The sequence below is a fragment of the Xyrauchen texanus genome, chromosome 46, assembly GCF_025860055.1.
Source record: "Xyrauchen texanus isolate HMW12.3.18 chromosome 46, RBS_HiC_50CHRs, whole genome shotgun sequence".
NCBI lineage: Eukaryota > Metazoa > Chordata > Actinopteri > Cypriniformes > Catostomidae > Xyrauchen > Xyrauchen texanus.
In genome coordinates, this window is record NC_068321.1 from 5,635,182 (window position 1) to 5,659,575 (window position 24,394).

The following is a 24,394-nucleotide window of genomic DNA, read 5'->3' on the forward strand; positions in this document are numbered from 1 at the left end:
TGAATTTGTATGTTGAATTTAAATCTACAAATCCACAAATCCTTCAAAATGTTAGTTAGATACAGATTGATCCCTCTAGACAGAGGAATGTGGAGGGCACCAGGCTTCACCCCTAACCTAAACAAAGGCAGCCTGGGAAAACAAAAGAGAATGTCTCCACTTGCTGCCCAGAAATCCCTATCTTGGCTTCAACAAGCAGAATACACACAGACTGCAAGTGTGTGGGCACACATTTTTGTCCGGCAGCCCATGAGAAGTTGCATACTGGACTTCTGAATCAACCTCTGCAACACAGATCACAAATTAAGGTCAATCTTCTGCCAGAGACCATCTGGAAAACTAGTTCTGTGTGTAACTACAAGTACATTGCAGTATAATTCATGGGTTGTAATTCTAATCCTAATGACAGGTGGGCGGCTTTTACTTCTCATGAGAGAAGTCATCCAGGTGAAAGCGAAACATAAGGTAATCCGCAGAGAAAATAAGGTTAGCTGCATACAAGCCCTGCAACATGGCCAGCGGGAGAAACCAGCAGTTGTGTCCAGCTTTGAAACATTATTTTCCCATGTGTGGAGCTTTGCAGTTTGACATACCGAATTAAGGATGGGAATTCAGACCCAACTGATAGCAGCATTTATTTGCTTGTGCTGTCTGCATTGTTTTAGCATCCAATGTACTAGGAAATGGCACAAACATAGACAAGATCTTTATACTTCAATTACTAAAAGCTATGCCAATTTTAGCTAATGTATGCATCTTCTTTACAGCTGCCAGTCCAACTGGATTCACACAGTTTGCATCTATGCAGCCTGCCACTTGTTTCATAAGTTATTAATTACTCCTTTACATGCCTGCTGCACTAAATAATTTACATATGTGTTCCACACTTTTATAATGTTGCTTCCTGCTCCATATTTACCTAAATGATATATATATAAAAGCCTGAGGTACAAAAGACTGTTTGCCAACAAAAGGGAGAGTTCTGAAGAATTAGCCTATTTTTAATGCAAGCCTGAACAGGTGTGCCTACTGTGAATGGCTGTTTTATAACAAGGCCTACCTCCCCTGTGGTCAAATAAAAAAATAATTGGAAAGTTTAAAATGGGTGCAAAAACTGTAACGTCCAATATCAAATGCTTTTTGAGGCAGAAAACTGGGTATTTTTAAGGGAGAGTTACAAAATGCAGTGACCAAGTAAACATGCAATAAACATGTAACCGATTTACTTATCTTAATGCACAATCTTGTTCTTAATATGTACGATTCATCACATTCATCAGCATGTTATTTTAAAAAACAACATTTTGTCTTTGCTTCAAAATGTAATAACTTGCTGCAACAAAATCAAAAATCCCTTACCATTTAAACCCCTTCCTTCTAACCATCCATTCTGGTATTCACCACCCGGAGCCAATCAATTCCTGATGGATCAAATCAAGTAACATTAGTAACATTTATGCTTACACAAAGAAAAAACTACTTGCCAATGAAGTACCAAAAAACTAAAACTTGATTTAAAGGGAAAACTAGTTTATTTTTGTAACCCCATAGGTCTTTTTTTTTTCTTGTTTTAAGCATAAACCCCACCAAATTTAGCTAGATTTATCTGAAAACACAACTTAATATCTTATGTCATTCTATTCAAGTATTTTTTATGTTTTCTATTCAAGTATGTTTTAAGGATGTTTAGATATATCTATCGTAATATAAGCCAAAAATACATAGTAGGTATTTTTTAAGGCTTCCTGAAACAAAGTCGACAACCCATAAATCAAATCTGGAAAAGTTTGTAAAGATCAAGGTGGGCTGCATGTTCACCAATGCTATCTTCAGTCAACAGAAGTAAGGTTTATTTAAAATCTGTCTTGTATACCACCCCTAACAAGATAGCATACCTCACTTCATCGCCTTTCTACATTCTTTGTGAAGGCGAATGGCAACGGTCTGTACTCAGTCCTTTCTAGTTTCAGAGAATGTTTGGAAAAAGTCTGGAATGCACAGTTTCAGATGACATATCCAGTCCCTGTGACTTCTGAATCTGTGGCGGTAAACCACATTGGTGACTTCACAGACAAACCGTTAGTGGAATGCGTGTGTTGCGAAACGGCACATTCCTGATCAGTGGGAGCACTAAGAAATGTGTGCATTCCTGACACCCCTCTCCATGCCTTATTCTAGATAGCTATTCTAAGAGTAATGAATCTGAAAATCTGTGATAAAGGATTACCTCCCACCAAGAGAATGGGAAATGTGTCTTAAATCCCCATCTCAAAGAGCGCAATAATGGCCTTGGTTTCGGAAGTATCTTGCCCATTCATTTTATTCATGGGAGTTCTTCAATAAAGACCTTTAAAACCAAACCAACTAGATCCAAAATTATTCACAACATTACAATCTTTCATATGAAGTAAAAAAAAAAAATCAGACAAAAGTCATTCTTAATGTCTTTTATGGGGGAGTGATCTACAATCATTGTGATTGATGTAATTGAATAAAAAATGATGGTACAATATAAAACTACTGATTTAGAACCATTGATTTTCAAAATATATAGAAATGTGCACAGAACCATTTAGAATTTTTGATTTGAAGTTAACAACAATATTTCAATCCGTAATAGGTTTATTGCAAAATATTTATACGTAGAGGACATGCGAGAATGTAGGGAGAGAACTAGATAACATCATTTGCAATGCTTCATGGGAGTGGATGGTTGCTGCTTCATTTTCATTGTAACAGCAACTTCTCTAATTGGAGGATCTCTCCTCAGGATTGTGGATAAGTTCTTCAATGGAAATCTGTGGCTTCTAAGCATACATCATCGCTTAACAACAACAGAGCTCATGGTCTGTCTTGAAAGGTGTATTTGTTATCATTCAAATTTGTCCAGAACCCTACCGTTGTGCTCTATTGGGTAAGCTTTCTAGGTGTAGCTGGTAATTCATTAAACTGTCAATCATTGGTTTGTCTTGTTAGTTATGAAGAGGCACAGATTGGAACGTTAGGGCTACGGCACCAAGCAACAGTGGTGAGCAGCTTGTGATTTCCAAGAGAGGACATTTATATGAGTGATGCCTGCCGAAGCGTAGAGTACTCACTCTCTCATTATGTGAGCTTTGCTAAATAATTACACAGAGAGCCTTGGGATATGGAAAGCATCAATACATTAATTTTGTACATGATTCCAAGTATCCTTGACTGTCTATGCATGTGTGTCTCAGGGATTGATTTTTAAAACTTGGGGATTCAACTTTTTCCATTTAGTTACAGTATACGAAGGTCACAATAAAACTTGAAATGTTTTTACCATATCTACTTTTCAAATGCCTTTTATGTACAGATTTGATTGTTTTACCCATGTACCAGAAAAAGACTTTCAATCTTAAAATATGCAAATCCATCACAACCAACAATTAAACACATTACTTAATATGAAGTGGAAATATTTTTGTTAAGAGAAATTACAGGTCGAAAATGTACAATTCTCCTGTGATTCGTGTATATCCATTGTAGAAATTGTTTGTAGATTAAATTAAGTATTGAGAGTGTGAAAAGTGTTTTAGGAGATTCTTCTCTCCAGACATGGGAACCAAGCATAAAACAAAGTTACGAGGCAGAGGATTGGGATCTAAACTCTACCAGATTATCAAAGATTATCAAACAACTGATCTTTGTGAGAAAAGCTCTAAAGAGTGTCATGATGAGACATGAGAAAATGGAAGACAGACTAAATCCATTGCTCAACAGTGATTTTGTAGCATAAAATTAACTGCAGATGCTAAGTCGAGGTAGAAAATAGAAGCATCACTTTCCCTCAGTACATTAAAACTGTGCTTCCCTAATAATAGCAACATAAGTTTCACAAATTCACACTTTGTGAAACTATTTAAAATGATTCTGAATGAGTAAGGGCACAAAAAAGAAAAAGAAAACAGAAAACCTCAAACTAAATGATCTTCATGACATTCTATTGCATTGTCCCCACTGGTTGCATGCAACAATAAACATACAATGCATCCAGAATAGTCAGATCTTATTTGCGTAAATTACCAAACACAATGACCACGTTTACACGCACTTAAGAAAAGGGTTTTTGTAGAAAGCAGTGTTCTGAAACATCATGTAAACGAGAATGCAGATTTCATTACGCCACTTAAGGGATTAAAAGAAAGCTTGTGCATTGGAGGAATCCCGGAGTAAGAGGGAAACCCCACTGTTGCAGCGTAATTCCGCTGCAGGTCGCGATTGAAAGTTAAGGAAACAAACACAGCAGCAACTTAGGAAATAAATTGCAGCAATGGAGAATAAAGTTGCGAAGTCTTTCTCGGTTACCATGTTTGTTCTTAACAGAAAGGTCACGAGGAACAAACGTTGCTGTGGAGCAAGCTGCTTTCTGACGGAGCCGCATGTACACAGAACTATACGCCGCTTATGCAATGCATGTAAACCGGAACTCTGCTGTCTCGCAATTACCCACTTTCTCGCAATTAGACGATTTCTGGTGTCCATGTAAACGTAGCCAATGAGACAACAGAATCTTCTAGAGTATCTGCAGATTTATGCAGATTACAGTTATATAACTGTTTTTTGAGGGTGTTGGTAGTTAGTGTTTGTGGTTGGTTCTCTTTTCTATCGCTTGCTTATATGCGTAATGATCTGTCGTATGGGTAAATGTCCAACCCAAACATCTTCAATCAATTCTCAGAGAAAAGCTGGGTGGACTTCCTCCAAGAGGTACATCCTTTCCTAGTACTCAAATTTCATTTTAACTTTCTAGCAATGTACTAGCACCCACAATGTCAAAGGGTTGGTCAGAATCTACTGTACATTTCACACCAGCTACTGAATATGTAGTCACAACTATATAATAAATGTATTGCCTTGGAGCTTAAGAATAACTGCACCTGCTCTTGTAGGTAAGAGTCTCTTCACAGGCTGTGAATGTCAACAAATAAAATTGACTGCAGACTCACTCTTTTCTGGCTCTATTCTGATATGAAACGGCAACACAATCTCATGACAATTTATGTTAATTGGTATAAAATGGTGAAATCGTAAGATACTAAAACATACAACCTTTAGAGCAACCAATCACAAATGCTTCACTCATGTCGTTCTACACCCCGGTATTTACTTTCTTCTGTGGTAAACAAAACTTATTTTCCAATATTTTCGATTTTATGGTAAAGTTTGGGGTTAAAATTAAATTGTATGAACGTGCACTTAAAACATGGTACATCTTGTACTATTCTTTGACTTTTCATGAGATTGGGTTGGAAACGCCTACTTAACATAATCCAATCAACCCCTAATAGAACCACTTTAGGAACATTACAAATAAACATTCAGAAAACAACCGAGAAAACCTTTTCAGGAATGTTGTCAACTAAAATAATGTAAAATAATGTACTAATTATCTAACTTGCCAATTTATGTTTCCACAGCCATTCCAATATATAATGATTGGAAAAAAAATTATAACATTTGTTACCTGGGTCATTACAAAGTTATTCCTGAAATGTTGGGTTATTTATTATGTCAGTTGGATTTTCTTCTTTAGAGGAGACGAACCTGACCTTGAGAGCAATAAAATGCTTTTTATTGTGCTATCTGGGGATCTTCACACTTCTTCACACATATTTTTACACCTTTCTGAGTTTGTCAATGGAGTGCGAAAGACAAAAAACTTAAAAGTCACAAGTGAGCAGAGAGAGGCAAACAACTAGAAAGATTGAGACAAAGACAGAGAAGAACAAGCACAGAAAGGAGAAATAATTTTCACTGAGTACTTACAAAGCTGGTGAAAGATTTGCATGTAATGTGAAACTGTTCGTCCAAAGCATACACAGAAGCTTTCACAAACCCTAATGGAAGCTCACGTGCATCACTCAACATTGACTTTTTATCATTGATCCAATGACCTCAATGAAGCTTAGTGGTCACCAAATGGGTCAATGAAACTCACATTGTTTATTACGTCCACAACAGGGTAATCTGTCTTTACTACTATTAGAGGGTTATATTAGGGTTAATCTCACAAAAACTATCAAGAACAAGCCCAAGATCAAAGACAAAAACTATAAATATGAATAAAAAATAATAAAGTACAAAATTATTTTTGGCTTAAAGAAGATGAAGCCTATTAAGACCATTAATATTGTTTTCATTGACATAATTTTTAATGATAACTGTGCAATATGCGTATAACCCCCATGTAAATTGTAAAAGACTTATGACAAATAAGGTTGTCAGAGGTTATAAAAATACAAATCTTAAAAATCTGTTTCCTTTATAGCATTTTCTACAAGAAAATATTTCATGACTAAAAATCTCAAGTAAAATGTATAAAATATTTTCCTTGCTTGATATCATTTTTTTTTTTGGCAACCTACAAAATGGCAACCTGCGTTGTTGGTTACAAAACATAACTTTGATTTGCTAGACAAAAGTTTTTATATATATATAAAGAAATTATTTAACAGATTAATGAGTGTTAAGTCATTGACTTGCTGTAGTATGTGTTCTGCTGCCTTTAATTTATGCTGATTTGGTGACACTATAGTGGTTACATCCTTACTATACAAGTTACACTGTTTTATATACAGACATTAAACTGTATAATACTTATAAAGCAATGATTTTATCAAACCTAAACCCTTCAAGAAACATTTTGTCTGTAGATTTAGACTTTAAACCAACAACTTCAACCAACACTGACAGTTTCTCTTGGTGGTGTACAATGTTCCCACAAATAAAGCGCCAGACTTGACCACTGGTGTTTTCATGTCCTTTCTCTCTCTGGATTAATGTCTTAGCACCGCGCCGCAGTGCGCCAGCATCTCTAATGTATAGCTGTGTACCCAGACCTGCTGTTTATCATCAGTAACAGGCGGCAGGCTAAACGGAGCAGTCTGTGCTCTGACAGAGAGCTGGACACATCAGCCTCAGTGTCGAACAGCTTAACAAGCCAAGTGCTGAACTGTCACTTTAAACGCCCCCTCCCGATCTTTACTATTAACAAAGAGCTGAGCTGAGCATTCTCAGAGATGACCTGCTGCCTTTGATTTGACGTCACAAGATTTAAGTTGATTAGTCATAAATAAACATCACAAGATGTATATTCAACAGGTGTGTCAGAAATAATAATGCAGCTCTAAGACTGGGAGGGACGTAATAACTTTAGTTAATAGTTGACAGAAACAAATTCAATGTCCATGGTAAAAAGTAAAGGTAAAGAGCACAAAATGTAAAAGTCTTTGAAGAAACAATGAAGTTAACTAGATTTTGTACATACAAATTATAAGTGGTTGCCAAGGAGTCTCTATGCAGTTGCTCAAATGTTCTGATTGGTTTTAAGTGCATTGCTATGTGGTTGCTAAGGAGTTTTGATTGGTTGCTTACTGCCCCAATCAAAAGAATCCACACTAGAGGTCGACCGATAGTGGATTTTGAAGATACTGATAACTAAGGTGGTGGAAAAGACCGATAACCGATTAATCGGCTGATTTTAAAATCGATTTAAAGAATGTCAAAAAATACATATTCTTTCTTTACAATGGTGGACAAAGACAAGGAGTCCAAAATGAATAAAATCCTACATATATTTATTGGTCAACCAAAATCAAAATCAAAATAATAATCAGAAAAAATGATTTGGTGTATAATGCAGGACTTTTAAGTATAAACAAGCCCGAAACACATCAGGGAATCTTATTTTGAAATGATGAAAAAAAATATCGGCAATTATTGGCATAGAATTTTTCCGATAACCGATAGTTCCAAAAAAGCAACTATTGGCACCGATAAATCGGTAAAACCAATATATTGGTCTATCACTAGTCCACACTCAAAATTGAGATTAGGGGTGGGAATTTAAAGGAATTGAATGATTCTGGTTACAATTTCCCTAAAAGACTGCATTAACGGATCTTACTTTAAAAGGAAGGAATATTTATAAATAAGAAACGCAAACTGTTTTGCCTTTAATTCTGAATTATTCATTGTCAGAGTATTCTTACAAAAAATCTTCAATAGTTCTGGAAACTAGCCACAAACTTTCCACAAATTTGCCACTCGTTATTTTCACATGCAAATGAGCTTGTGATTCGACGCAAATGTTTGCCAGAAGTTTGCTGCACTTCACCAATAGCGGTGAACCTGCAGCAAACATTTGAACAATGGACAATTTACAGCAAGTTTGCAAGAAATTTTGAATTATTTTTTGTAAGGACGGTGTTCCCTCTGCATCAGTCGAAAATGCACTTTCAAAAACCATTAATGGAGTCATGAAAAGCCATTCAGTTCCAGTATTGTTTAAACAATGTGAACCGATTACGAATATGAACCGGCTCTTGGTTTGTATATTCTCGATAAAGTTTGGGTCCCTCCTTCAATGGGATTCTTTCAGCAGTTTTATTATCTGCCAGGTGAAAACCGTAAATTCGATCACTTAAAAAAGTAACATCACACCTCTCAACAACAAGCTGTAAACTTTTAGTATTATTCGTATCATTCATGTATGTAGCACAAACACTGAAGTTGTTACGTGCTGAAGTTTAAGTCTTAAGATTAGGGATTTGAGCCAAACCCTAAGTAATGCAGTGGCGGTTCTAGCTTGTATGGTGCCCTGGGCGACCTCCGACCGTCAGATTGCTAAATGTTTACAGCGTTCTTAACATATTGCAATAAACCACGTGCACTTAGATGTCATCGTGTATTATTAATCTTTGCTCTCTCAGCCATAAAACTAGATCTATGGACTAATTACTCATTATGGGCAGATTTGGAGTGAAGACACCCTAAGGACACTTTGCAAATGAGATCTTTTTAATAATCTCAATTGTTTCTCCTAGATTCCAATATGTTTAAATGGAGACATTTGTAAAAGTCTCCAGTTTCTCAGATGTTTCACCTGTGAAAAAGTCACCTGTTATCTCAGTGTCTCCTATAGAGATTCAGAAGAGATCTAAAAAGTCCTCAGATGTGCCTAAATACCAAAGTCTGCAATCAAAGCCAGAGATTTTAATCTCAACTCAAACTATATGACAGTAATTGTCTCATTTGTATTTTAGGAGAAACACCTAATACAAAGTTGATACTTCCATTAAACATAACTGGAAAAGTTATCTGACTTTTCACAGATATGAAAGAGCAACCTTTGAGCAATGAAATCTTCCAAATAAACATGTAAAATGACTTTCACCCTGAGATCTCAATGCTCTTGTAGATACCACAGTAACAGCTCAGGAACAACAGGTTGATTTGAAGCCACAGGTTGATATACAACTGTAATCAAACATGAGGAGGTCACGTATCTCTTACCTCTTGAAACATAAAATTGCTCCTTTCTTTAACTGCTACTTCCACATGCAATAAGAAGTATCCTCAAGTTTCTTTGAGAAGACAAATGAAAGTCCTTTGAGATTGTTGGACAGATGTGCAGGTCTTCTGTGCAGGCAGCGCAATGAGCTTGTTTAAAGCTTCTCAGGAATGCCGATATCTCTGTGACAGCACTTCCCACTTGTATCTCAAGCTCTCTCTCTCTCTCTCTGCTCTGTCTCTCTCAACCCGCCTCAATGAACTGTGCTGACATGGCAAGCCCCGCCCCCGTCTCCAGGTAGGAGGGGTGTCTTGTTTTGTTTAGAGCAGTTTCTGTCTCAAGCATCCCTTCAGTTTCTATGTCCCTCAAAGGCACACACACACACACACACACACACACACACACACACACACACACACACACACATGCCCATCCATACATTTATTTTGCTATCTACATGAGGAAATGTCATAGGCCTCTATTCTTTTTATATTAAGCTTATTATAATGACTACAGACTAATCCAAAACATTAGCCCTACCTAGTTCAGTTGTTAATATCGCTGGTGGTCCTGTTGAATTGGAAAAAAAATTGTTGTAGTTTGAACGCCCCTCCTCGTGAGTGGCAGCATTAAAAAACTGGCAGCTCTAAAACTTGCGTGCAGACTCACGAACGCACACAGGAGAATAATGGTCAGTAAACATTTTTACTAAATAATACATTGATTTTGGTTTGTTTCACACCAAACCTTATCGTATGCTTTAATAACAATCATGAGTCTCATGGAATAATTTATTAGACTTCTGAATTCTACGTTTGTGTCCTTTTGAAGCTTGAAGAGGTGGTCACAATAAACTGCCATTGTATGACATCAATGAGCACAATATATATTTTTTTTGCAATTTCTTCCTTTGAGTGAAGACAAAGTCATATGGGGTATAACAACATAGAGGTGAGTAAACAATGGATGAATTTTCATTTTTAGTGAACTTTAATAAAAATAATACACAAAATAATAAAAAACAACATTATGTTATATGTATTAATCTTTTTTCTTTTTCTTTTTTTTTAAATGAAGACATCCTCAGATGTCCATAATGGGAAGTTTTGACAGATTTAGCTCACTTCTGGAGACAGTTTGTCCCTAAACTACAGCAAAGTACACATGGTCACTCACAAACACATGCTTAATTAGCTTTCAAAATAAGGACATATCATAGGCCTCTGTTGTTGTTGTTATTATTTTGTTTTTTTTTCTCCCCAATTTGGCATGCCAAATTCCCACTGCTTACTAGGTCCTCGTCGTGGTGCGGTTACTCACCTCAATCCTGGTTTCGGAGGACAAGTCTCAGTTGCCTCCATTTCTGAGACAGTCAATCCACGCATTTTATCACATGCTCAGTGCAGAGACTCATAGCATGTGGAGGCTCATTCTACTTTCCACGATCCACACACAACTTACCACACGCCCCATTGAGAGCAAGAACCACTAATCGCGACCACAAGGCGGTTACCCCATGTGACTCTACACTCCCTAGCAACTGGGCCAATTTGGTTGCTTAGGAGACCAGGCTGGAGTCACTCAGCACACCCCAGTGTTCCCAAAGAGATGTTTTATCACATTTACAGCCTAATCTCATGTACGTTACTATGGCAACATTTGTACAAAATTATATTACATGGTGTATTGCATGTATCACGGCAGTTCCAAGGTGAGATGTCCACTGTGTGGTGCTAAACACAAGTTACATTTCGCCCAAACATGTTTTAAGCCAAGGTTTAAATAAACAAAACTTACCTCCCTACCCCTAACCCTTAAACCTAAACCTAATGGACTGTGTCATAGAAGCAAATGTGACATAACAAATGCAATTGCTGAAGAAGCTCTTATCCAAGTAAACCCACATACACAATTGAATTAACACAACTCTCAAGCCACAACAGTATATTTTATCTTGATATTAGTCTTTGTGAAGACAGCAAGGCAACTGTGCGTGAGTGTAACCGGATGCTTTGCTGTTGAAGTCACTTCTGTGTCACATGTTCAGCAATTCAAACACATCTCCTTCTCTTAGGTATCCCAGTGGAAAACTGTATTGCTCAGAGGTTGCTCTTTCATAGCTCGAGAGACTTGATGGAGTTCTAATGTTTGAGTAAATCAACTTTATCTCAGATGTTTCTCCCTAAATGGAGACCATTGTTCACAGGCAATGATAGTATAGGACAGAGATCAAATGAATGTAAATAGCATTGCTTAGATCATTTATTGCAGGCACATCTGACTACAGTTTGAGACATTGTTGAGATCTCTTCTAAACTCTGGAGATGACGCATGTTTTTGAGAGTACTGGGTTTTTCAAGAGAAACCTTTAAGAAGCAGAAGACTTAAGCCGAATCTCATTGCTAACTAGGAGAAACAATCGAGATTATAATTTCAGAGGTCTCATTTGTGATGTGCTCTACTGTAGCTGAGCTATTTGACATGCACAAAATATAACACATACGATACTCTGAAACCTGACCATCAAGGTCCCACCGAAACCAAATGACAGCAAAAACTCAAGAAGACAAAGAAACGTCAACAAACATGCAGCTCTCAACAAAACATAATGGTGATATCTGTGAATCTAACAAACGCATGTTGGAGACATTTTTGAAATGATATAGAACATGAAGATCATTTTTGGAGCATTAAGAATTTTTGCACTGTGACATTATTATCCAGACAATTAAGAACCTTCCCCCCAATTCTCATTAACATAAAGCGTTAATTGCCATGCGTTTGTAATTGTCGTTATAAAAAGATAAATAAAAAAAATACCAACACAAAATGAAAGAATAAATATATTTGAAGTAAATGATTACAGAATGGATACATACATCTATATATGTGTATGTATATATATATATATATATTTGGGGGGGGGTTCATCTGCATATACATTGAGCTATACAGATGCAAACATCTGCTATAACAGCAGATATATTGTAATGAATAAGAACTGAGCATTTGGCCTGATGTTTGTCCATATACACACAGACACATGCAAACGCACACACAACAAACCATCAGTCACTTATTAGTCCTTGCGTTCTTTACCTTTATGACTGCCAAGACTATTGCAAGACACAGTTACCAACTCCATCAATAAACCAGTCATGCTTTACTACATAACGACAGTTGACCTATGATCAGCAAATTCAAATCATTATGAGCATACATTGTATAAAACCTCCTCTAACATTCAAGAGTATGAATGAGACAGGTTTGGCCTTGGATTGGTTTATCTTAAAGGGGCAATTCATCCAAACATGAGAGTGAGTAAATGATGACAAAATGTAAACATTTTTGTGAACTCTCTCTTCAAGGGATTAAAGGTCATTAATACTCTTGTATGTCTGTTTAACATTTCACAGACACCCTATAGGCATTCCTGAGGGCGACTCCTTAAACCTGTAATCTCGCCCCCTCCCCCGCGGCATGTGAGACCCCCCACTCTCTCTGGAGCCACCCATTTAAAGATGAACTATAGTTAGTTTTGCATTCCCTCAGTTTCTAGTAACAATTTTATTTCACAATGTGTGAACTTAGAGTGCACTAAGTATTTTTTAATGTCTTGCTGGCCAATAAAACAGTGGTCTTGGAATTTATAATAACATCAATCAGTGTGGATGCAGCATGAAAGTTTTTACAATTGTACAGAGCGGTTATCTGAGTTACGGTAGCCTTTCTGTTTGCTCAAACCAGTCTGGTCATTCTCTGTTGACCTCTCTCCGCAACAAGGCATTTCCGTCCACAGAACTGCCACTCACTGGATTTTTTTGGTTTTTGGCACCATTCTGAGTAAATTCTAGAGACTGTTGTGTGTGAAAATCCCAAGAGATCAACAGTTACAGGAATACTCAAACCAGCCCATCTGGCACCAACAATAAAGCCACGGTCAAAATCACTGAGATCACATTTCTCCACATTCTGATGGTTGATGTGAACGTTAACTGAAGCTCCTGACCCATATCTGCATGATTTTATGCACTGCTGCCACATGATTGGCTGATTAGATAATCGCTTGAATAAGTAGGTGTACAGGTTTACCTAATAATGTGGTGGGTGAGTGTGTATATCTAATTTCACCAGATGAGGATTATTGTTGAGGGATAAACATTTTCAGCATAGATGTTTTCCAAACAGCAACTATCGGCACAGGTTAATCGGTAAAAAAAAAAAAATAGACACTTTACAACTGACCTCATGCTCTGTTCAACATCGACCATGCCATGACATTCACAAACAAATCTGTTGTATGCAATTCAGTGCATTGTATAAAAATAAATATTTCATCCAATGTGCTCTGATCACATGATCACAGATAAAGAAAAGGACATTTGTTTCAACATCAAACTTGTTTCAACAACTGATGTGACCCATTATTTTCCCCCAACATATTTCATCATCCGTACAGGAGACGCTTTCAAAGTGCAGGTGCACATTAAAAAATCCAATGACAGAGACGCCGTGTCTTTAGAATAGTGGACAATGCATAGACAGGTGTGTGGTGCTCAAAACCGACCACACGCAAAGCTGCATGCTTAACATAACATACCCATAATACTGACTGAACATTCAATATCAGGCAATATCAATTACCTGCATTCATGTATAAATTTGCCTTAAAATACCAGATTTTAAAGCAAATTTATACATAAATGCAGGTAATTCCAAAGGGTTCACATACTTTTTATTGCCACTGTATTTCTAACCTTAATTTGAACATAAGTTATAACAAACATAATCTGTTTTATCTAATAACACAAATTATTTTATTGTTCTTGTACGTATTGATCATTCATCATTCAAACATTCACAGTGTAGGTTGGAAAAAGTATGTGAACCTCTAGGCTAATGACATCAACAAAGCTAATTAGAGTTCAGGATTTGGCAAACCTGGCACCCAATTAATTAAACAATATTGGAGGTGTGGGTTAGAGCTACTCTGACTTATAAAAAACACTCAATCATATTGAGATTGCTATTCACAAGAAGCATCTGCTGACATGGATCATGCCAAGCAAAGAAGAGATCTTGGGAAGAAGTGGTCGACCGCTATGGGTTTTTTAATGGCCGATGCCGATATCCAGAGAGCATGGTGGCCGATAGGCCGATACAATACCAATATATATCACATAGTATAACGTAAACCTAAAATTGCTACAAAATAAACTCTTATTTAGCACTAGCCTATATATACAAAATTTTACAGAAAACAATAAGAGGAACTTTTGATCCTGATTAGATATGCGCTTCAGAGGAAGATATTAGAGGAGCGCTCGACGGGAAGAAACGGCTGGATTTTCGTGAGGTGCGTGAATTATTTCTGTTTAAATGAGACGTACACATATTTGCATGATAGAAGTTTGATAAAAAAAGAATCTTTAAAAAAATAAGATTTTATTTTAAAAGGTAGAAAGCAGTTTCTTCTGATTTCTATTTAGTCATCAAATGTTAGTAATTTGAACATGAATAAACTGATAATATATTAGGAAAAAGGATATAACAGTTAGGGGTGTAATGGTTCACATTTCACACGATTCGGTTTGTATCGCGGTTTTAGGGTTGCGGTTTCAGTACGGTTCGGTATTTGTTACGTTCAGGAAAAAAAAATTTTTACTGCCATATCCAAAGTAAAAATATTCATTTCAAGAGATTTGCCTTCACTACAAATCACCATGGATTTACTACAGTAAACATAGTTTAAACGTTGTGTGTGTAGTAAAATCATTGTAACCACAAAAGTTACATGGTTACTGTCATGGTTACCATATTAGTAAAACCATGGTGACAACAGTCCTTGTTATTAGTCATGATTTCTACAATAATTACTAACTCAACATTTTAAATTAATACCTGCATTATTATGCAACATTCATCAACATAAAGTAAACATTTTAAACTAAACTCAATGTAAATTCAACGTTAAGAATCTGTACATCACTATATAGAAGAAATACACTTTTTTAAGCTATTAAAATGAATATGAGAATGGATGTAATAACGTGACTCAAGTATTTTAATCATACACGGAAACCCCACATCTTCATCAATTGAGAAAGGGCTATGAACACACAAAGCGCTTTAATTCTTGTTTTATGTCTGTCCGAACTAACACAGAGTGCCTGTTTAAAGATGGAAGGGAGTGTGTCTGTGTGCAGTTTCGGGCTCACCTGCGCTTTTTTATCGAGAACCGTTACACCCCTAATAACATTATGCCATGTGCGCATTAGAAATAACATTTTCTTACAAAAGTCTGAATCAAACAAATTGTCCATACATTGCATAGTGAATGTGACATTTACTTATAGCGCATGTGAATTGTTTTTACTTTAAGGTTGCACTCACATGCTCGTGCGGATCCAGCGTGAACAGCAATCTACTGACAGTTTGAATGGACTTCATCGCCTGCTTGGATTGTCACGAAATGTCCATCATGATTTGTGAATTAGAAGAACTTTTGATCCTGATCCTGAAGTTTTGATTCTGGCTGATTTGATATGCGCTTCAGAGGAAGATGTTTGAGGAGCGCTCGATGGGAAGAAACGGCTTAATTCATGAGGTTCGTGAACATATTTGCAGATGGTATATGATAGAAGTTTGATATTTGCTATTTTATCATCAGACAAGAAGGTTCAAATTTACAGGGAAATGCTGAGGAGAGGCTGACAGAAAGCTTTAGAGGAAGAAATACTGTATGAGCGCTTTACAGGAAAGTGGATTTCCTAATGTTTTGTGAGGTTTATTTATTACATCTTTTTAAAAATAGACAGACAGTATATGATATACATTTTATTGAAATTTGCCTTTTTATCATTAGACAAGACAGTTAAAAGTTACAGAGAACTGTTGATGAGAGAGAGAATGAAACAGGAGAGCACTGAGTTCAAACGCGTCTGCTCTGATATGCAGACCACTTAAATGAGACACAGGTCTATTATTGTAGTAACATGATGGCATGTAACCAAAAAAAAATAAAATAAACTGTGATTGATCGTTTACATGTCTCAGATGCTTAAAAGGCAAGCATGCAATTGTCAGCACCCTTTGGCTCTAAGAAAAAAAATCGGCCTAACAGGAAAATTTAATGGCCAATGTTGCTTTGCATAAACTAGAAAGGATTTACAAAGTTATCTCGAAGAGCTAAGATATTTATTGGTCCACAGTTAGACAACTTGTCTATAAATAGAGATTTAGTACTGTGGCTACTCTCCCTAGAAGTGGCCGTCCAGCCAAGATGACTCAAAGTGCACACCCCAGAATGCTCAATGAGGTAAAAAAAAGTTAAAGACTTGAAGGAATAATTATAACTGATTAACATCTCTGTACATGAGTCTACTATACATAAAATATTAAACAGGCATAGTATTCCATGGCAGGACACCATGAAGGAAGCCACTGCTTTCCAACAAAAACATTGGAGCGCACCTGAAGTTTGCCAAAGATCTTGATGCACTACAGTTCTACTGGGAAAATTTATTGTGGACTGATGAAACTCGAATTGTTTGAATTGTTTGGGAAGAACACGCAGCACTAAGCATGGTTAAAAAGAACACTGCACCAACCTAAAAAACATCATCCCAACAGTGAAGGTACGGTAGAGGCAGCATCATGATTTGGGGCTGCTTCAGGGCCTGAACTGCTCAAGATATCCTACAGGATTATGTCAGAATGGCTGTGCACCAGCTGAAGCTCAGTAAAGGTTGGTTGATACAGTGGGAAAATGACCATAAAAATGGAAGTAAATCCCATCGAGAATGACTTTTTGGAGTGGCCAAGTCCGAGCCCAGACCTTAACCCAATCGAGATACTGTGAAATGACCTCAAGAGAGCAGTTCACACCAGACATCCTAAAAATATGGCTGAGCTGAAGAAGTTCTGTAAGGAAGTATGGTCCAAAATTCCTTCTGAATGTTGTGCAGGTCTAATCCACAGCTATCGGAAATGGAGGGTTGATGTTATTGCTGCCAAAGGAGGATCGACTAGTTATTAAATAAACTTACTTTTTCAACAGAATTGTGAATGTTAAATAGGACGCCTTCAATAAAGATATGAAAGATTATAATTGTTTGTGTGTCGTTAGCTTAAGTACATTGTTTTTGTCTATACTTGTGTCTTTGATGAAGATGACATCACATTTTGTGACAAGTTACAGAAATGCAGAAAACTAGATTCCAAAGGGTTCACATATTTTTTCTTGCCACTGCATATCCTGAAAGACTTTCTTAAACTCTAGGACAGACACACATTTAGCTTCACATTTCTGCCTTTAAACCCTCCAAAAATTGGCCCCAATCACTTCCATTGTAAGTGCCTCACTGTAATCTCGATTCCTTCTTCTCTTTTTTAAAGAAAAGGAGGAACGAGTCTAAATAATATTTTGTGGTAGTCAACATTATGCCACAAATTCTGTCGAATGAGCTTAACTTGTATTGAACCCAGAACATTTCTTTAAGAGTTTCTTGCAACTGGGCCCTCAGGTCACACGGAAAATATCTGAAGATAAAGACGTCAGAGGAAAAACACAACCAAAGATCATAAAGTAGAAACAAACAGAAACCCACACACACCATCAGCAAATAAATGAGCTGAGCTCAACATAATCACTCCAAACTTTAGTCGGTTTATTCAACTTTGAGAATGACTCCCATGTTCTCTCCGTGTTCTTCTCTGAGCAGATGGACTGTTGGCCACTTTCTCAATCAAACCCTTTACCATGAAAGTAACCCCTAAAACTCCAACATAACAGAACATTGAAGACTAACAAGTGTTCCCTTTATATTCATCTTGCACAAAAAGACATAAAATAACACTTCATTTTAACATTTCTCTCCCTATCAAATCCCATGCAAAGCATGATGGGAAATTGAAATCACCTGCCCAGTTTCAACAATTCAACATTAACACCACAATAAGTATTCATGTAGTCCCCAATGGATTAAGTAAATGTCCATTTTTAAAATGTAAATGGACAGAACGCAATGAAATCAAGCGGTGACAAAATGTTGTAGATTCACTTTCATTAAGATTAGTTTTAATTAAGTATATTCAACAAGCTGCAAAAAAAGTATTATTTTTTTTGTGTAGTTTTGCCAACTTGAGTTTAAGAATTTTTTTTATACCTGTTTTATCGTCCACCAGGTGAAAATCACAACTCTCATCGCTTAGAAAAGTAACAGTTAAACTGTGCACCTGGAGTTCTGTAAGACAGTAAACCCAGAGTGATTCAAAGTCACAGCTCCAGCGAGAGGTACAACATTTGGAGGTGCTTTTGGGTGGGTTGTTTGTTTTTCTTTCCAACAAAAGCTTTTCAAAAGCACAGGAAATGGGGTATGAACAAATTACCTGTTATGTGCCTGGGGTGAAGGGTCATGATAAACAAAAGGCATGCAAACTCATCTTTCAAAGGCTGAACTCCCACACATTTCTCTTGTCTGACAGATATCCAAACACACAGAACAATGATGCTTTCAAAACTATTCACTTTCATCATTCTAGAACATAAAAGATCTTCAGACAGTGCAATGCACATATATCAGGTATATTTGTTTGAATTTTAACTTAATATCTGATTATCCTTTATGAGTGATGCTTGTCAGATTATACAATATGACATTTTGCATAAAAGCCAAGAAAGACTGTATGACATCAATTGTCTTTTATAGCAGGTTGATGTACATCTTAGGACTTTGGTCATGATTGACAGCGTAGATCGGACGATTAATCGTGTCACACTCTGACATCCTCATTGACCCAACATAACTGAAATGTTACCACACAAACACAAAGAAGCCCTTGCGCTACTGTTGCCAATTTTTTTTAGCAGGAATAATATATATATATATATATATATATATATATATATATATATATATATATATATATATATACACACACACTCACCTAAAGGATTATTAGGAACACATACTAATACTGTGTTTGACCCCCTTTCGCCTTCAGAACTGCCTTAATTCTATGTGGTATTGATTCAACAAGGTGCTGAAAGCATTCTTTAGAAATGTTGGCCCATATTGATAGGATAGCATCTTGCAGTTGATGGAGATTTGTGGGATGCACATCCAGGGCACGAAGCTCCCGTTCCACCACATCCCAAAGATGCTCTATTGGGTTGAGATCTGGTGACTGTGGGGGCCATTTTAGTACAGTGAACTCATTGTCATGTTCAAGAAACCAATTTGAAATGATTCGAGCTTTGTGACATGGTGCATTATCCTGCTGGAAGTAGCCATCAGAGGATGGGTACATGGTGGCCATAAAGGGATGGACATGGTCAGAAACAATGCTCAGGTAGGCCGTGGCATTTAAACGATGCCCAATTGGCACTAAGGGGCCTAAAATGTGCCAAGAAAACATCCCCCACACCATTACACCACCACCACCAGCCTGCACAGTGGTAACAAGGCATGATGGATCCAGGTTCTCATTCTGTTTACGCCAAATTCTGACTCTACCATCTGAATGTCTCAACAGAAATCGAGACTCATCAGACCAGGCAACATTTTTCCAGTCTTCAACTGTCCAATTTTGGTGAGCTCTTGCAAATTGTAGCCTCTTTTTCCTATTTGTAGTGGAGATGAGTGGTACCCGGTGGGGTCTTCTGCTGTTGTAGCCCATCTGCCTCAAGGTTGTGCGTGTTGTGGCTTCACAAATGATTTGCTGCATACCTCGGTTGTAACGAGTGGTTATTTCAGTCAAAGTTGCTCTTCTGTCATCTTGAATCAGTCGGCCCATTCTCCTCTGACCTCTAGCATCAACAAGGCATTTTCGCCCACAGGACTGCCGCATACTGGATGTTTTTCCCTTTTCACACCATTCTTTGTAAACCCTAGAAATGGTTGTGCGTGAAAATCCCAGTAACTGAGCAGATTGTGAAATACTCAGACTGGCCCGTCTGGCACCAACAACCATGCCACGCTCAAAATTGCTTAAATCACCTTTCTTTCCCATTCTGACATTCAGTTTGGAGTTCAGGAGATTGTCTTGACCAGGACCACACCCCTAAATGCATTGAAGCACTGCCATGTGATTGGTTGATTAGATAATTGCATTAATGAGAAATTGAACAGGTGTTCCTAATAATCCTTTAGGTGAGTGTATATATATATATATATATATATATATATATATATATATATATATATATATATATATATATATAGCGATGCATTGAGCAAATTCAAGTATATTTTGATTGTACAATAATACAATTTTACAATTAATTTACAATTATTATTTTTATTAATGTTGCATATCATATAGTCAGTCTAGTATCAACATTTTGAACGGAAAGCTTCTCTTTCAAACACTCATATGTCATCAATTGCTGTGCTCCAATTGGTTCTTCATTGGTATGTCATAGTAGAGGTCACACTGCAGGACTGTAACTGAACATTTCTGATGCTGTCAGAACTTCGTCACAGGTAAAGACAATTACTTGTTCATCTGTGATCATGCCACAATACTTTACAATCCCCAAAATTTGTCTCAAAATGGGCACAGTTTTTTCACAGTTTTATTCTAACTCCTCCTAGGTCATTTGTCCAATTTGCACAATATTTGGTACATCATCGACAAACCCTCCTGACAAAAGGTTATCAAAAGAATTTTGATTCGTCAAAGCACTTTGGAGTCAATAAATAGTTTGGCCATTGCACACTTTGACTTTTTTACCAATATCTTTAAACACAAATTCCAAACTTAATAAAACTTGGTAAACTTTGGCATGAAGACATTGAGAGGACGCATGCCAAATGTCATCCAATTCTTCAATAGGGGGTGCTATAACTAAAATAAATCTGCACCCGTTTTATTAAGGAAGTAAAAATTTGGCGTTAATTTTCTTTGGTTGTGCTGGCATATCCTTAAAATATCGATTTGAAAAGTCAATAACTTGCGTTGTGATTGGCCAAACATTATGTAATTTGGCATCCACTTGAAAGTTGCCAACATTTTACCATATACCCAAATCATATGGTCATGCACCAGGCTTTATTTGAATAACAGAAATTAATCTTGGTAATAAAAAAAAACGTTCAGAACCCGACACTCAAAAAGTCAACAGTTTCAAACAGATTAACTGAAATGTAACCAGCACGACTGTTCAATGAGTAAAGCATTGTTGAGCTGTCGGAACAGTGTAAGTTGTAGTGAGAAGATTATGAGCAGGTTTGTATACAGTAAATGACAGGATTGGGGAAATTCCAGACAGGAATCAGTCCTTAAGGTATCAGGTCAACTGGAATTTCAGGATTGTTTCAGGATTGTCATACCTTTCAACAAGGCACCTGTTTTTCGCATTGCCAGTCAACAGTTCAGACACGCCTATTCATTCTTTATTATTACAATGATTTTGCCCATGAATAATAGTAAAGTCATTAGAAATTTGAAATGGCACAAATGGAGATATGGGAATTATGTAGTGACCAAACCAAAAAAATATATATTTATTTTGCAATGACTTTCAATGAGTGTTAGTGGATGTATGTAGTTAGTTTCCCCTCAAGTTCACAAAGGTGTCTTAGCAAAGTAACAGGTGTCGTTCATCACAGTAATATACACTATGGTCTTAATAAATTGCCTGACATGGTCTTCTGCTTTTGGAGCCCATCTGCCTCAAGGTTCGATGTGTTGTGCATTCTGAGATGTTGTTCTGCATACTTTTATCTGAGCTACCGTAGCCTTTCTGTCAGCTCAAACCATTCTGGCCATTCTCTGTTCATCTCTCTCATCAACAAGGTGTTTCCTTCCACAGAACTGCCACTCACTGGATGATTTTGGCACCATTATCTTTACACTCTAGAGACTGTTGTGCATGAAAATCCCAGGAGATCAGCAGTTACAGAAATACTCAAACAATCATGCCACAATCCAAATCTCTGAGATCACATTTTTTCCCATTCTGATGGTTGATGTGAACATTAACTGAAGCTCCTGACCTGTATCTGCATGATTTTAAGCATTGCACTGCTACCACACGATTGGCTGATTAAATAGTAATTTAAAAGCATGAATAAAAAGGTGTTCAGGTGCTCCTAATAAAGTGTTCAGTGAATTGTTTAATCATTTAAAACCTAACAAACCTTTCAAATCTGCTTTCAAAATGATTCTCAGATGTTAACTTTCAGAAATTAAGGAGTCTTTAAAAAAGCTCTTCAAAATGCATAAACTTGCCATAATTTCTCATTTAAAGCAACATACATCCAGGGCTACAATAAATTACAAAATTGTACAGAGAAGTACCAATCAAGATATGTTCTCTTTGTCAAGTGTTTGCTGTGCATCTCTTGAATTCACCTGCACTCCCTGCAGAATATATTACTTCTTATGTTACCATGGTAACACACACACACAAACACACATAAAAAACACTTTCAACTAATTGCCAAGACCAAGGACACTTTAAGATTTGGATTATTAGGAAAGGCAGCAATGTAAGCAATATACTTTATATCCTCATGATACCCAGCCATTCATTTGTTTTTTCTGAATTTATCTGAGACCGTACATACGACAACTAATGCCACGTCCACACTAGTTTTAATTTGAAAACATATTAATTTTGTTACGTTTACCCTTCTCAACCACACTAGAACTGTGTTTTCACCCACCGAAAATGTAGCGTTGTTTTTGCTTGTATTGGACGTGGGCAAAAAGGACATAATGGGCTATTCACAGATATTTTATGTTTTTAGGATTGACCATGACAACTTCCTCGCATTGTTAGGGAGACACCACAGGAGAATATTCCTATAAAGGGGGCCTGGCTAACCCTAAAAAGATGCCGACTAAAACCCCTGGAGTTGCGAGTTCGAATCCAGGGCATGCTGAGTGACGCTAGCCAGGTCTCCTAAGCAACCAAATTGGCCCGGTTGCTAGGGAGGGTAGAGTCACATTGGGTTAACCTCCTCGTGGTCGCTATAATGTGGTTCTCGCTCTCGGTGGGGTATGTGGCGAGTTATGCGTGGATACCGCGGAGAATAGCGTGGGCCTCCACACGCGCTACTTCTCTGCAGTAACACGCTCAACAAGCCACGTGATAAGATACGCGGATTGACAGTCTCAGACATGAAGCCAAATGAGATTCATCCTCCGCCAGCTGGATTGAGGCGAATCAATAAACCACTATGAGGACTTAGAGCGCATTGGGAATTGGACATTCCAAATTGGGGAGAAAAAGGGGCGAAAATAAATAAATAATAACAATAATAATAAAGACAAATATTCCTATAAAATACGTAATATTTGTATGTGCAAAGTTTGGTTAATGTACATTATTTTTAATGTTAAGGATTTCTGAGAGACATTGCTGCTTAAACACTTTAAATGCAGGCAAGAACTTAATTCATAATAGTGTGCATTAAAAAATATTTTATATATATATCTTTTTCAACTTTTTTATGATAACAGTGTGACAGAAGATATGTTAAAGACAAAACCTAAAAACTGAATTTTTTGCCTTGTAGTATTTTTCTGTATGATTTTTCAAATACCTTAATTTTTTGTTATTATTATTATTATTATTATTATTAAAACAATAATAAAGTAAATGTTCTAGGTACCAGGAGGGTACAACTTATCTCTTAACTGGGAAGAGGAGCCAAAATCACATTAATCATATCTTATTTTTTATAAATAGTCTTAAATATCTTTTATATTTGTACACCCCACAAGTTAGCATGAAACTAAAACTTCAGCTTCAAAGACAACTTCAAAATGTTTGTGCTAAAAATAAAATGTGGTAAAAACAGGTTACTCACCTAAAATGCTATCTTTAGAAAGTGCAAGACGCGTCTGAGAGCAACAAACGGTTGAGACTTCAGAGAGCCACCTGATTCAGTGTGTGAGAGCCTGTGTGAAACAGAAGGAGGGGTTGAGGAGATGATCTGAAGTGCTGCCGCCATTCCGTTGCCCGGGAGACCGATGCTCTTTCAAAGTAGCTGACCAATGGCAAAGCACTGCAATAAGTCACATGACCTGTGTGTGAGCAACACAAAAAAATGATGAGTGGGG

The 24,394-nt window shown here is 36.9% G+C and overlaps 1 protein-coding gene across 3 annotated transcripts in view; it reads right to left on the minus strand.

The window, feature by feature from the left end:
- Nucleotides 1-24,188, minus strand: part of rassf7a (Ras association domain family member 7a) — a 45,707-nt gene extending 21,519 nt beyond the window's left edge. The window contains exons 1-2 of one of the 3 annotated variants that reach the window (XM_052120107.1): nucleotides 9,322-9,526; nucleotides 1,360-1,421 (exon numbers count right to left, since the gene is read on the minus strand). The gene's annotated coding sequence lies outside the window, so the exon portion shown is untranslated. Of the gene's footprint in view, nucleotides 1-1,359; nucleotides 1,422-9,321; nucleotides 9,527-24,141 lie in introns of those variants that run through there. The other 2 variants (XM_052120109.1, XM_052120106.1) reach the window with 2 other exon arrangements.
- Nucleotides 24,189-24,394: the final 206 nt, after the last annotated feature.